This window comes from Drosophila navojoa, chromosome X (genome assembly GCF_054131105.1).
Source record: "Drosophila navojoa isolate 15081-1374.11 chromosome X, UAZ_NAV_1.0, whole genome shotgun sequence".
Lineage (NCBI taxonomy): Eukaryota > Metazoa > Arthropoda > Insecta > Diptera > Drosophilidae > Drosophila > Drosophila navojoa.
In genome coordinates this window covers 10649508-10663179 of record NC_142895.1, presented here as the reverse complement: position 1 = coordinate 10663179, position 13672 = coordinate 10649508, and the positions used below count along the sequence as shown (strand labels likewise).

Below are 13672 nucleotides of genomic sequence, written 5' to 3'. Positions count from 1 at the left end.
TGCTTAAAATTGATTATTATATAAGAAAATAATTGTAATAATAACTTAATAAATATGATTAAAAAAATATTTTATAAAATTCATAATAATACTTGTAAATATTCATATATAATTTCAAATTAATATTTATATTTTATTTTTTTATATTCATATTTATATATATATATATATATATGTTTTTTTTTTTTTTTTTTTTTTTTTTTTTTTTTTTTTTTTTTTGCTTAAAATTGATTAAAATATTTAAAAAATTAATTATAATCATAACTAAATAAATAGTTTTATTTACAAAGTTTCATTGATTAAAATTAATTGCAATAATTATAGATATAAATCAATTCATATTCATAATTATGATAATTAATTTTACGACTAAATTGTTTTCGCTATTATTTAATTTACTTCAAACTCTATTACTCTACATATATGTATGTACATATTTAATTAGCAACATTCCTAAATAGATTCGAAATAGAATTAATTCAGTCAATTGGAAAAGCGCACAGCAACTGTTGTATTTTCCAGCAAGAAACTAATTAGCAATCAAGAGACCAGGCAAAAAATACTAAACAAATCTTTTATAAGCAAAGTAAACATAAGGACGCAGAGTTTCTATGGGTACTTTGACATAAACATAGCCGGGGAGTCTGACCTATGTGACTGGGGGGAGGGGGGGTGGGCAACAGCAGGAGTAACAACAACAGTTACAGTTACATATCAAGCACAGCAGCGCCCCTACCCCGCGCGCCCACACACACACTGCTTAAGTCCCAAATGCGTTTGGAGCAGACAAAAATTATCGATCCAGCCGAAAAAAAAACACACACACACGCACACACATATTTATACCTACTTATATACATATATATGACTGTGTGTGTGTGTGTGTATTTAAGCAGCCCAAAGTAAAACACTTGAGCCGATGCCACCCAAAAATAAAAAGGAGAACTGTAAAAATACGTAGAAACTAAATAAAATAAAAGTAAAAGAGCCAAAAAATAAAGCAAAGGCAAGAAAAACTCAAACATACATACATACATATATACATATGAGGACGCAACTTTATGCTAGGGTTGTCCGTTAGCTCAAGGTGCGCAGAGCCGGCGTTAGAGAGCGAGCAAGAGTGTGTGTGTGTGGGGGGGGGGGGGGTCAGGTAAGAGCAGGCGAGAGCGTTCGGGTATTTCGTCGTTTGCGTGGGCGCCCAAACACACACACACACATAGATAGAATACACTTTGCCGTTGTTGTTGCCGTTGGCAGAAAGTCAACGCAACGTTCCAGGCTTGTGCAATTTATAAAATAATCATGACCTAACACAATAAGCTGTAAATAACTGGCCATGTTCTTCTTGCATATTGTATTCCCATTGCCCTGCCATTGCCAGTAACCGTCGTCATCGGTGGGGTGCCCCCCCCTGTGCCCCCCACGCCCCTGTCACTCTTCATTGCCTTTGCCTACTTCTTCAGTTCCATCTATCTGCCTGTTATATATATATATATATGTGTGTGTGTGTGTGCGTGAGTACATTGGCTCTGTGTGCGCTATAAATAGCACTTACCTACTCTGCCCCTCAGTCTCTGTAGCTCTGACTGATATGGCACTCTTAGCAGCGAGTCAGAACACAAGCAGTCGTGGCCGAGTGGTTAAGGCGTCTGACTCGAAATCAGATTCCCTCTGGGAGCGTAGGTTCGAATCCTACCGGCTGCGGTTTAAACATCATATTTTTATTTATTTTTATGTTTTGTTTGTTGTCAATTTAAAGTAATAAACATTCATTTTGTTGATGCACATAACAATATTTATTTTTATTTTCGAATTGAATTAATCGTAAAATATGGAAATTATATTTAATCAGCATACATTATGCGAATATGCGTACATAATAAATATCAAAAACTTATGAAAGCTTTTTCACAAAAGCTTACGCACTAATATGCTAAAAGCGATCGCATCAGTTAGAGGGAGAGAGTGTGACAAATTGCTGAACAGGGATGGAGCGAGGTACAGAAAGTGCCAAGAAATGTGAAAGCTGCGATTTTTATTTTAATCGAAATTTAAATTACAGTAGTAAATTTTAATTTTAATTAAAACTGAAACTGAATTTTAGTAAATGGAATAAAATTAGATTTGTAAGTAAAAAAAATGAACAAAATTTTCAAAAATTAAATTTAAGAAAATTTGAAGCTTAAGAAAATAGTTTTTAAAATATAAATTAAAGTTAAGAAAAAATAAAAAGAGAAATCATTTGTTTTATTAAAAGAAAATAAGAAATTAACTAAAGTAAAAATTAAAATTTAGTTGTACAATAATAAAAAAAAAAAAATTAAAAGTAATACAAAGGGCGTATTAAAGTAACATATACGGCTAAAAGTTAAATAAAACTAATTTTAATTTATAAAATTTTATAATATACATTTTTAAAAAATTTTATTTTCAATTTCTAATATAATTGAATATTTTCTCAATTTATTATTTATAATATTTTTTATAGTATTTTATTTAATTTATTATTTATAATATTTTTTATAGTATTTTATTTATTTTCAATATTTGCTGGCCAATTCTTTCCTTGCGCAGTCGAAAATTTACCTACCTGAGCTGGCGGCCAGGTATTACAAATATATTTATGGTAGCCGCGTGTCACATAATCAAACTTGGCAATCGTGGCGGCGGCATCAAGCGCGCTTGTAGCTCGAGTTGAAGCTGGAGTTGGAGTTGGACAGCGACAAGCGAGCCAGAGAGAGAGAGAGGGCGAACCCAAAAGGAATAACAACCTGACCAAAGCAGCAGAAAAAATGTACAAAAACTACGAAAAAGAAGCAGCAAACTGCAAGACATCGACCACCAACGACATGCAAATGTATGCGTGTGTGTTTGTGTGTGTGTGTGTGTGTGTGTCGCTTGGCTGATCATTGTTAAGATCAGACTCTGGCCATGAATGGGAAACTGCGGCTCCAGTCGAAAAGGCGGCGCGGCGCATGAATAAAGCAGTCAGCGAGTCAGTTAGTCAGTTGGTAATACATTTTGTACTCGTACACAACTTCTGTGTTGCCAGCTAAACAATAACAGCAACAAGCAACAACAGCAACAACAACAACAACAACAATCTACTTGACTGCACTTAATTTCAGCGCTTAACAGACAATTAAAATCCAATTAATTCTGACGTTTATTATGCTAAGCCGCCACTGCAGCTCTCTCTCTCGCTCTCTCTCTCTCTCTCTCTCTCTCTGTCTGTCTCGCTCTGTGTGCCTGCCACTTGTGCCTGGACCAGAGGACCGTAGGACAACAGGTTCACATAAATTTTAACTGTGCGCAACAAGCAAAACTTGCTGCAGCAACATGTTGCCAGCCACACACACATACACACACACACACATGGTTCATTTGCAGCCTTGGCAGATAGATTTGTTTTAATAGCTGCAACAAGTTATGCGATAGATTTCATTTGTGCCCCACTCGCTGATGTTGCAAGCCGATTGCTGCCAGCCGCATGTCAGCGGCAATTGAAGTTCATGTTGCCACAATTAGTCGACGACTGCCGCTGCCATTGGGCCACATTTCGTATGATGCCATGATGCATGTGCATGCGCCGATCTCCGATTGCATGCAACTTGTGCGAGTGCGGCACAGCGCTGGCCAATGCTGCACGGGCTTGATTAATGCGCATCAGTTCATAAACCAATTAGTTGAATCAACTCCCGCGTTGAGGGCGAACCAGCTAGAGAGTGATGCCATTTACGATAACTCTAGCTCTGCGAACTATCGATAACAAGTAATATTCTGCATATTTAGCAAAACTTGCCATTTATTTACATACATGCGCAGTTTGTTTAAGTAATTAGGATTTAGTAAAATTACTCAGCTTAGCTGGGGCTTCATTAGCAAATTTTAAGCAAGGCTTCAGTCTGACTTTGCCAAGGTATGGATCTTATGGATCTTATATTTAGTTAGTTAATGAGAGGCAGTGATGCAAATAGGGCCTCTTAGCATTTACCGTACATTAAAAGTAAGACGTTCTTGTTCAGCTATGACGTGATTCAAAGCTATCCTATTGATCTACTAAGCAAAGACATCCATTTGCTTGGCTTGATATTCCATATCTCTTGACATCAGATACCGTAAGGAAAAAATTGAAATAATCATAATTGGTTTTCGAGTCATTAAATAAAGGCTTTTTAATTAATAAATTAAATTTATATGATACACATATTTTTGTTTTTATTTCTTAAAATTAATTTATATGATAAAAAAAAATATAATTATTATACATTAATGTACATCGAAAATTGAAAACATAATTTTTAATTATACAAAAATAAATCATAGGCTATTATACAAATAAATTGAAAATAATAGTTATTATTTTATTTCTACGTTTAAATTAATGTATAATACTTGTATTTTATTTTTATCATAATAATTTAAAAAAAAATTATAATCATATAAATTAACTTTAATGATTTACATTTTTATTTTTATTTTTTAATAACTTGAAAAAAAAAAAAAAATTCAAATCATTTTATTGCTTTATGGCTCTCATGCATTGCTAAAATTTAATGAAAGGTAAAAAATAAAACAAAATAAAATTTCTAAGATTTTCAATTAAATAAGAAAATACACGCCTATCACTAAAGACTTAGTAGAAAATAAAAATAGTTTTGATAGCATCTAAATGTTACCCTCAAGACATCGAATATCTATTGAGAGTTTTCAACTTCTTGCCTTTCACATGACAATTTGTTAATTTGAGCTTTTAATACCGCTACACGATTGCTAGCAACATGATTTGTCGGCGACATGTTGCCATGTAGATCGAATGTTGCCAGCAGGATGATGAGCTGACAGCATGTTGCTGGGCAGGAGAAACATTCATTATGCAATTACATATCAAGTAGTGTTATTAACATTAACATTAACAGAAGCAGCTAGCAACATGTTGCGGCTGTGCTAGAGACCTGCTTAACATTCTGATCATTCAGTATTGTCAGTCAACATGATGAGCTGGCAGCATGTTGCTGAGCAGGAGAGACATACTATTGGTTAATTTTTATTGACATTAACATAGGCAGCTGGCAACATGTTGCTGATGGGCCACAGGCTTGGTTATTTACCCGATCATTTCACTTCTCTTGCTATAGACATAGGGTGGGCCAGCCAGCATGTTGCTGGGCGTTCAATGAACTTGGGCTGGCAGCTGCATACGCCGCGTATACGCAACGGCCACGCATCAGCTGTTCGGCAGGACATTTTGATTTACGCCCAAGTGAGCGCGCGACGAGTTCAATGCACTCGCCGAGTGCAGGCAGCAAAGGCAGCGAAGGCAGCTTGTCAGCCGTTCGCCTGCGTCCTGTAGGGATAATCCAACGGCAGGACACGCACACGTGCCCCGGCTCGGGCTAAGCAGCGGGCCATTGGCATTTGGGTTTCGTACGGCTTCGTGCATATCTCTCGCTCTCTCTCTCTCTCTCTGTCCCCTCTCTCCCATCGTTCTCTGTGTGTGTGTGTCTGTGTGTGCTGGCTGTAATTTTTTTTGTTGTTGGTTCGTCGCTGGCTTGTTTTCGTTTGTGCTGGCTTTTCGGCTGTCGGCATCGTTTGTTTTCGGGTGTCAATGTCCTGCGTGCGGCTGCTGTTGTTATCCTGCTGCAGGCAGCAAATTTCAATTCGCGTTGCGTCTTCGTCGTCAGCGTCGACGACGTCGTCACATTTTATTAGCCTGTTTGCTGCAGGACATTGAACGTCTGTGCCGGCAGCAGGCCTGCTCCTCGCCCGCGTCCTTTGTGCTGCAATAAATAAGACACACACACACACGCACACACATACATACAGCAATTGCTTGGTGTTTGGCAATTTTCGGGTTAGGTGTAGGTGCATTGAACTGCGCTGCGCCTTGGGTCAAACAATGGGCATATCCTTGACGCCGCGCCGTTACGTTCCACTGCTGCGTGGGCCTCGCTTAGCCGTGGATTAAGAGCGCGTGTCATTGGCCACTGGCCACTGGCCATTGTCCGCCGTCCGTTGTCCGTTGTCCGCTGGGGTGAGCCGCTCAAGAAACTGCCCGGCAGCTGCTCACACTCTCGCCACAGAGCAGAAGGGTCACCCTTTTCTAACGGGAACACTTAACCCTAAGCGCAGTTTCGTCGCGGTGGGGGTGGCCCTAATGATGATAAAGCGACGGCAACAGCGGCCCAAAATGCAACAACAAGCGACAACAACAACAACAACAAGCGTAACAAACAACTGCCATCATTGTCAGCGTTGCCTTAGCGGCGTCTCCTTGATGCGTCCTTCAGGAGCTCTCTGGCGCATGACTTTTCGCTGCCGCACAACAAAACTCGCAGCTCACAGCTCGCAACTTGCAACTTGCAACTTGTCGCAAAACTTTGCCACACTTTTTTACACACTTTTCTTCTACACTTATTTCATTTTCTTTTTTCGTTGCCGTTGCAGTTGCCGCTGCCGCTGCGGCTGCTGCTGCTGCCAGGCATCGCACATCAGAGTCTGTCTATTGCATGAAGTCGCCTGGGCGGGTAGCTTGACTGGCAGTTGTGGCCTGCCAGTTCAAATGAATCAGTTCAAATGAACCAGTTCAAAGCAACCAGTTCAAGTGAACCAACTCAAATGAACCTATTCAAAGAACATGGAAACTGAGTATGAGTGCGAACTAGTTCGTCTCTAATACCAATTTGTATCTTATAATAGAATGTGTTTTCCATCAACAGAATAAAAACTTGTCATCAAATGAACCAGTTCAAATGAACCAGTTCAAAATGAACCAGTTCAACGGAACCAGTTCAAATGAACCATTTCAAATGAACCAGTTCAAACGAGCCAGTTCAAACGAACCAGCTCAAATGAACCTATTCAAAGAACATTGAAACTGAGTATGAGTACGAGCTAGTTCGTCTCTAAAACCAATTTGAATCTGATAGTAGAATGTGTTACCCATCAATAGAATAAAAAACTTATCATTAAATGAACCAGTTCGAACGACATCAGTTTTTGCTCAGCTGTAAACTAACTCAGAGTTAATTTGTGAGTTAATGCGGAATTTCAAGTTCATCATACCTATGTGAAGCTGGGCATCTAAACTTTATTATGAATTCTGAAAAATGTTTTAATTCAATTTATGCGCATATATAAACGATATAAGACGACAAGTATAGAGACTATATGTATATAAACATAGTGCATTGGCTCTTCGGTCTGATGGCAATTTCTTCACCGCTCTAAGATGGCATTTTGGAGCAAGGTTTGAAATTGTTGTTTGGGATGTTTGAATGGCACCTAAAATGCCTTTAGGGCATTTGGATAATAAAAAAAGTCAAAGAGCTATATATAGAAGGCTTAAACTAAAGCAGGAACCAAGAAAGCAAGAAGAAGGAACAACAAGTGAGGGAGAGGGAAAGGGAGAGAGGGAGAGTGAGTGAGCGAAAGACAGTTCGAGAGGTAGAGACAGAATCAAATCGCAGATAAAATGTAAGACAAGAGTTCTACTTGAATTTCCAAGTGTTTGAAAATTGTATTAAGTTTATATTATATTATATTATATATGGATCACTTTAAAATATAAACAAAATAGAAGTTATATCCAATATCTTCAATCTTTTCCATTAATTTTAATTCAATTTTATTTGCATTCTTCAACGACAGAGTCAGAGCCAGAGTAGCTGCTTGGCAATGCCGCCGATTGTGTTGGCATCGTTATCGATAGCACGTGTACTGCAGTACCGATAAGTGTCATAAGCTGGCATATATCTCTTGCTCTACGACTCATACCACAGAGACTCGTGCGAGCTGTCGCCTTAACACTCAACTCGAGTTGAGCTGATCCTCGACGCTTGTCATCAAGGCGAAACGCTTGAAGTCTCCCATTCATCAGCTGAATGGGAATATGCAATGGATGGCGAAGGCAACGCAAAGATAATGAAATAATAAAGCGGCTTTGGCGACGCCGCTGCTGCTAAAGCCAATGCGAATTACATTTGTATCGCAGCGCAGTTAGCCAACGCGATGCAACGCGACGCGAGGCCCAGCTGTCGAACGCGCATGTAATCTATGAAATATGCACCAAATCGTACACTGTTCAAAAAACCAAGCTCTAGTAAATAAGATAGGCTAGGTAGAGTCAAGTCAACACCGTCCTGTGAGATCTTTTATTGATTTATTATGAAATACTTGAAAATAATATATCTACTTCACATAATCTAAGAGTGTTTTATCATTCGAGTTCAATTAACTGGCAAATACTTTTCATCCAACTATGGAGTAAAACTATAGCACCTACCAGACCGTATTCTTCCCTGGCTAAATACTCGCACCAATCCACAGTTCATACTTCATAGTCTCATTCCAATTCAAATTTCTTATTGAATTCATACTTCATTGTCTCATTCCATATTAAATTTCATATTGAAATGAAATCCAAAATCATTCCATAAAACGCACAGCCAATAAAAGCAACAACTAAAAAAAAAAAAAAAAAAAATAATAATAATAATAATAAAATGAAAAAATAAATAAATAAATAAATATTTTTAAAATATATAATAAAAATTATATAATAATAAAAAATTAAAATATAAATGCCTGAAGGCTTTTTTCGCTCTGGCTTAACCAAAATTGTTATTTAGAATTAATTCTTGATAACAATAAATAAATATATAAAATATAAATTTAAAAAAAAATATATATATTTAAATATATATATAATATATATATATATATATATAAATATATATATAAAATATAAAATAAAACAATATATACATATATATTAAAAATATATTGATGTAGCTTATAAGCTTATAAACATGAAAAAAATATTGAAATATTTAAAATTATTATTTTATTTTTTTATTTATTTTTAATTGATGTAATATTGTTGGAATATTAAAATAAATATGTGAATCTTTTTCTCATTGGAATTTGCATATGAATTCATCGTTTTCCAATCAGATTTTCTAGCTGTGTCGCTACATTCGTGACTTTTAAGCTTTTCTTATGTGTCTCATTGCCTCTCTCTCTGTCTTATGTGACTTATTTTTGTATATATACATATATATGTATATATATTTTTTTTGTTGACTCGCTAAGATGTCGTCACATTGGCATTGTGCACGTTTGGGGAGTAGCTCATAATCCGTTATTAATTGTCCGGCGACATGTTAGGGTGGAGCGCAGTTGGCTCAAGAGACACACACAGACACACACACACACACACACACTCGCGTACACACTCGTATAAAGACATTGTGAGTTCCCTTTTTGATATACTTTAAGCCGTGTGTTTGAAATGTCTGTTTGCCTAGATGAGACTGCAGTCAGCAAAAAACGTTTGTCAATGTATCTGTGTGACTGTATCTTCCACAAACTGTGTGTGTGTGTGTGTGTCCTATACTCGTATAATTTATTTACTAAAGACACGCAAAATTCTTGAATGCAAATATTTTACGTTTTCTTCTTTCATTTTTTGTTGCTTTCATTGAGGCATTCGCGTTGACTCAGCGCCCGCGCCTGCCTCATCGCCCTCAATCGTAGCGCGTGGGCGTGGCCGCTTAACTTTTCACTCAGCATTATGAAGTGGTCATGCAAACTATACACCCACACACACACTTACACACAGGTCGGCCATTTGGGGGTGTGAAAATGGCGTTTGCTTCAGCTATTCAGGCATTGCCATAGCAGCATTTTTAATGTGAATCAAACATGCCGCGAAGCGTGAGATAGAGTCGAGCTATGCAAGTGCATTACCTGCCTCTCATATTTGCAACATCAAGTCTTCAATTTGTAAATAAACATAAAACTCTTACTTACACTGGGGTAAATGAGTCGAGGGAAGCGAACTTTTGGTATTGGGAAGAGTCTTTTAGAAACCTTATAATGATGATGATATTATATTTTATTATAGTATATAATATTATATTATATTATATTATATTATATTATATTATATTATATTAGATTATATTATATTATATTATATTATATTATATTATATTATATTATATTATATTATATTCTATATAGTCTTTATATGGTATATGATGATATGATATATTATATATTCTATATCGATAAGCTCAACTCGATAAACACTACTGGAATATCTGACTGTAGTATCAGGCCTCATTATAATATAATTCAATAATATATATTAAATATATTATTATACACATTTTATAAGATTTCTGTATTCATCACACATACAACATATGCTTAAAAGCGAAAAGAAATCATCGATATCTTATCGATAATATAATATATTGCATCAAAAATTCCAAAGACAAGATACAAGATCTCTGCATTTATCACATACTTAACATACGCCTAAAAGCCAAATAAAATCATCGATATTTTATCGATAATATTAAAATGCGTTCTAGATTGAACTGATTTATGGACAGAAATACATATATATTATATATATATATATATCGATATACATATGTACTAGTAGTATTCAAAAGTTGTGTTTGATTGATTTTAGTCATCTCCCTTCGTATTCATTGGAGTTTTTATAGAGCTCTATGGTAATCAATTTCAATCTCTGCTCGGCAAAAAGTATTGCAAAACTAGTTTTTTCTTTTATATAAGAAATTTCAATTTCAAATCTTATACATACAAGCATACAATTTGTTTTCTTATACATTTCATCTCAATGTATTAACAGTTGGTATTAACTTGGCCGAAATACGTATGTTTCGAAATTCATGTCGATCTCGATGGGAATATATATCAAAGCTCTACATATTTTATGGGCCATCATTAAGCATAAACAAGCATTTGTGGGAGGGGCACTGAACATGGGTGTCGACAGTGGAGAGAGGGCGGGTAGGGGAGGGGCGGTCATGGTAGAGGGCGTGTTAATCGTTGGCCAACTTGTTGGTCACATTTGTCAAAGCGATTTGGCAATGTGTTGCGTCTCGAATGGAGCCAATTTCCAGGTATCAAACAGCTCGGTTCATTGGCCAAAAACGAAGAAGAAGAAGAAGAAGACTACAGCTGTATACATGTATATATGTATGTATATAATTGAGGGAACTGAGCTGTAAACCTGAGCGGCGTTCAAAATTTCAACACCTATATCTCCGTTTACTGTGGGCGAAAATTTATTGCGCGGCCCACAGTGAAAATTGCAAAACGATTTCGGCTAAAGCGCAAATCAAATACGAGAAGAAACAAACAAAAAAAAAAAAAAAAAAGATAAAGAAAACCCTATAAAAGCGACAAAACTGCAATTTAAATAAAACATTAAACAAAACTGAAAAGGAAAGAAACTGCCGAGAGTGCCTGACTGAGAAATACCCTGGCTACATTTTGGCTGGGGATGGGGAAAAGTTAGATAAAGCAATTATACATACAAGAAGCTGGTGGGGCCTACGAGAAATCCTCGGAGAACTAAAGATCGAATTCTGAGCTCGATTGCTGTTTATCGTTTACGATCTTGAGTTAGAAGTGCCTTGAAATAGAACTATAACAGTCGTATGCTTTAAAGTAAAAGTAGTATGTATACATAGAGATAATAGGTCTAGAACTATAACTGTCGTATGCTTTAATGTCAAGGTACTATGTATACATAGAAATAATAGATCTATAGGTATAAGTATAATTTTTCTAGATCAACCGAACATAAGAACAAAGGGCCAAGAACTTTGTTTAAAGTACAGCAAATGAAGAAACTGATCAGAACTGGAACTGCTAAGAGCATTACCTTTATATATGCGTATAAATAAAAGTACTGTCAGAACTTGAGACAAGATATGTGTACATATATGTACATATAGAAGTAGGAAGTTTTCATAGGAATTGCTAGATAGACGACTAGATAAAGAGCGAGACAAAACTCGATTAAAAGTCAGCTCAGCCAACGCCTCCTGCTGCTCAGCCAATATGCCCAATAGCTACAGGGTATATAGTCAATATATAACTGCTCAGACTCAAGCTTAGTCAAGCATATAAACTAATCTAATCTAACCTGACAAAGCTCAGCTAAAACTCAGCCTATACAACGCCTCCTGCTGCTCAGCCAATATGCCCAGTTGATGCATTTGCAATAGCTACAGGGTATCTAAGGCAATTTGAGAGCAGATGACACCAAGCAGCAAACAGGTCGCGTCAGCTCAGTTCAGTTCGATTTGATTTGGTTCGTGTGAATTTCTTGTATCAGCTGCAGCTGATTGTGTCTGGGCAGCTATTAGAGATAGAGATAGGAATAGAGATAGGGATAGCGATAGCGATAGAGATAGGGACAGAGTTAGACGCCGCTTGCATAAATTTGTGGCATAGATTCAAGTTTTTCTCTTTGCTTTGTTTTTATTTGCTGTACATAATTTAACATTCGATTTCCTCCATTAGCGACAGGAGCCACGCACCGCACTGTAATGGGGCGTGCGGACCTACGAGATGCGCAACTCAATTAATCAAACCTGAAGTTGAGTCCAAGTTTGAATTGGGTCAAAGTCTGTGCGGTCGTTAGCCGAGGCCTTTACCCATTTCTATTTCGATTTCGACTCGTTTTTGGCAAGCCCAAGAACAAAAGCAAAGCCAAGCGAGTGAAGAACCGTAAACGCTGGGGAGGCCAGCGTCTAGATAAGCCAGGTGAGATACTCAGCTCGAACAATGCCCATTTCGCGCAGCTTTTTGCAAATTTTATGCGTTGCTCTGATTTCTGTCGCCGATTTTGTTCGTCTCTCACTTCGTGTTTCTTTTTTTTGCTATTTTCTCGCCAGTTGTCGTCTATCAGTGGGTCTGCATCTAAGCGCTGAGTGTGTGGCGGCCGGGGTCAATGCGCCAATTGTATCATCTGTAGCCAAATGTATCTCACAGATACACACAGCGATTATTATATAAATTTCGCTCGAAGTGCCCCATCTGGCCCATGATTAATCTAATGGCCGGTCGGAATGAAAGTCCATCTACCTGGCGTACCAAGCACAGCCCCCCCTCCCCCTCTTCGCCCGTTACCCGTTTCGCAACGCTGCGGGTGGCTACGCCCCTCGAGTCCCCCACCTTACTCGGGCCATAACTATCCCATCGAGCCGCCGTCTGCTCTGTCGCTAAAGCGCGTTTAAAATTCAATCAATTTAAGGTTAATTACAAAATTTTTCGCAAATTTTCACAACTTTTGCTGTTGTTGTTTTTCATTTCGTTTATCTCGCTTCTTGCCTTTTCGAGCTTGCAGAATTTGTTGAAGCAATTCGTGTTTAGATCTTGGACCAAATTTTTTTCTTAGTTTTAATATAAATATATATATATTTTTTTTGTTTGCTAATTTAATGAAGACTCACGCTGCGTAATTTTTTTTAAATTTTTGATTGCATATAAATATATATCAAGAATAGATTTGTTGCATATAAATAAATCTATATATAAAACCAAATTAAAAAGCCAAATCGACTCATATATATGTATATACTAAATGGCATCTGCCACGCCTCCTTCTGCAAGTTACATACATCTAACAAAAGCATAATTTTAAATGGGTTCAGGGTATAAATACAATTGAACAGATTTCAGATGTTTCAATCCGTTTACATATATTTTATTTATATTTTTTATATATATATATTTTTTAATAATTTAATATATTACAAATAAAGTAAAATAATTTTGGCAAACGTTCAATTACCTAAAAATATGCATAAATAAAAAAAAATCTACTCTCACACATCCT

General features: G+C 36.7%; 1 non-coding gene across 1 annotated transcript; it reads left to right on the top strand.

The window, feature by feature from the left end:
- Window positions 1–1622: 1622 nt before the first annotated feature.
- On the top strand, window positions 1623–1704 carry TRNAS-CGA (transfer RNA serine (anticodon CGA)). The gene has a single exon. It is a non-coding gene; the product is annotated as a tRNA-Ser (tRNA).
- The last annotated feature ends 11968 nt before the right edge of the window (window positions 1705–13672 follow it).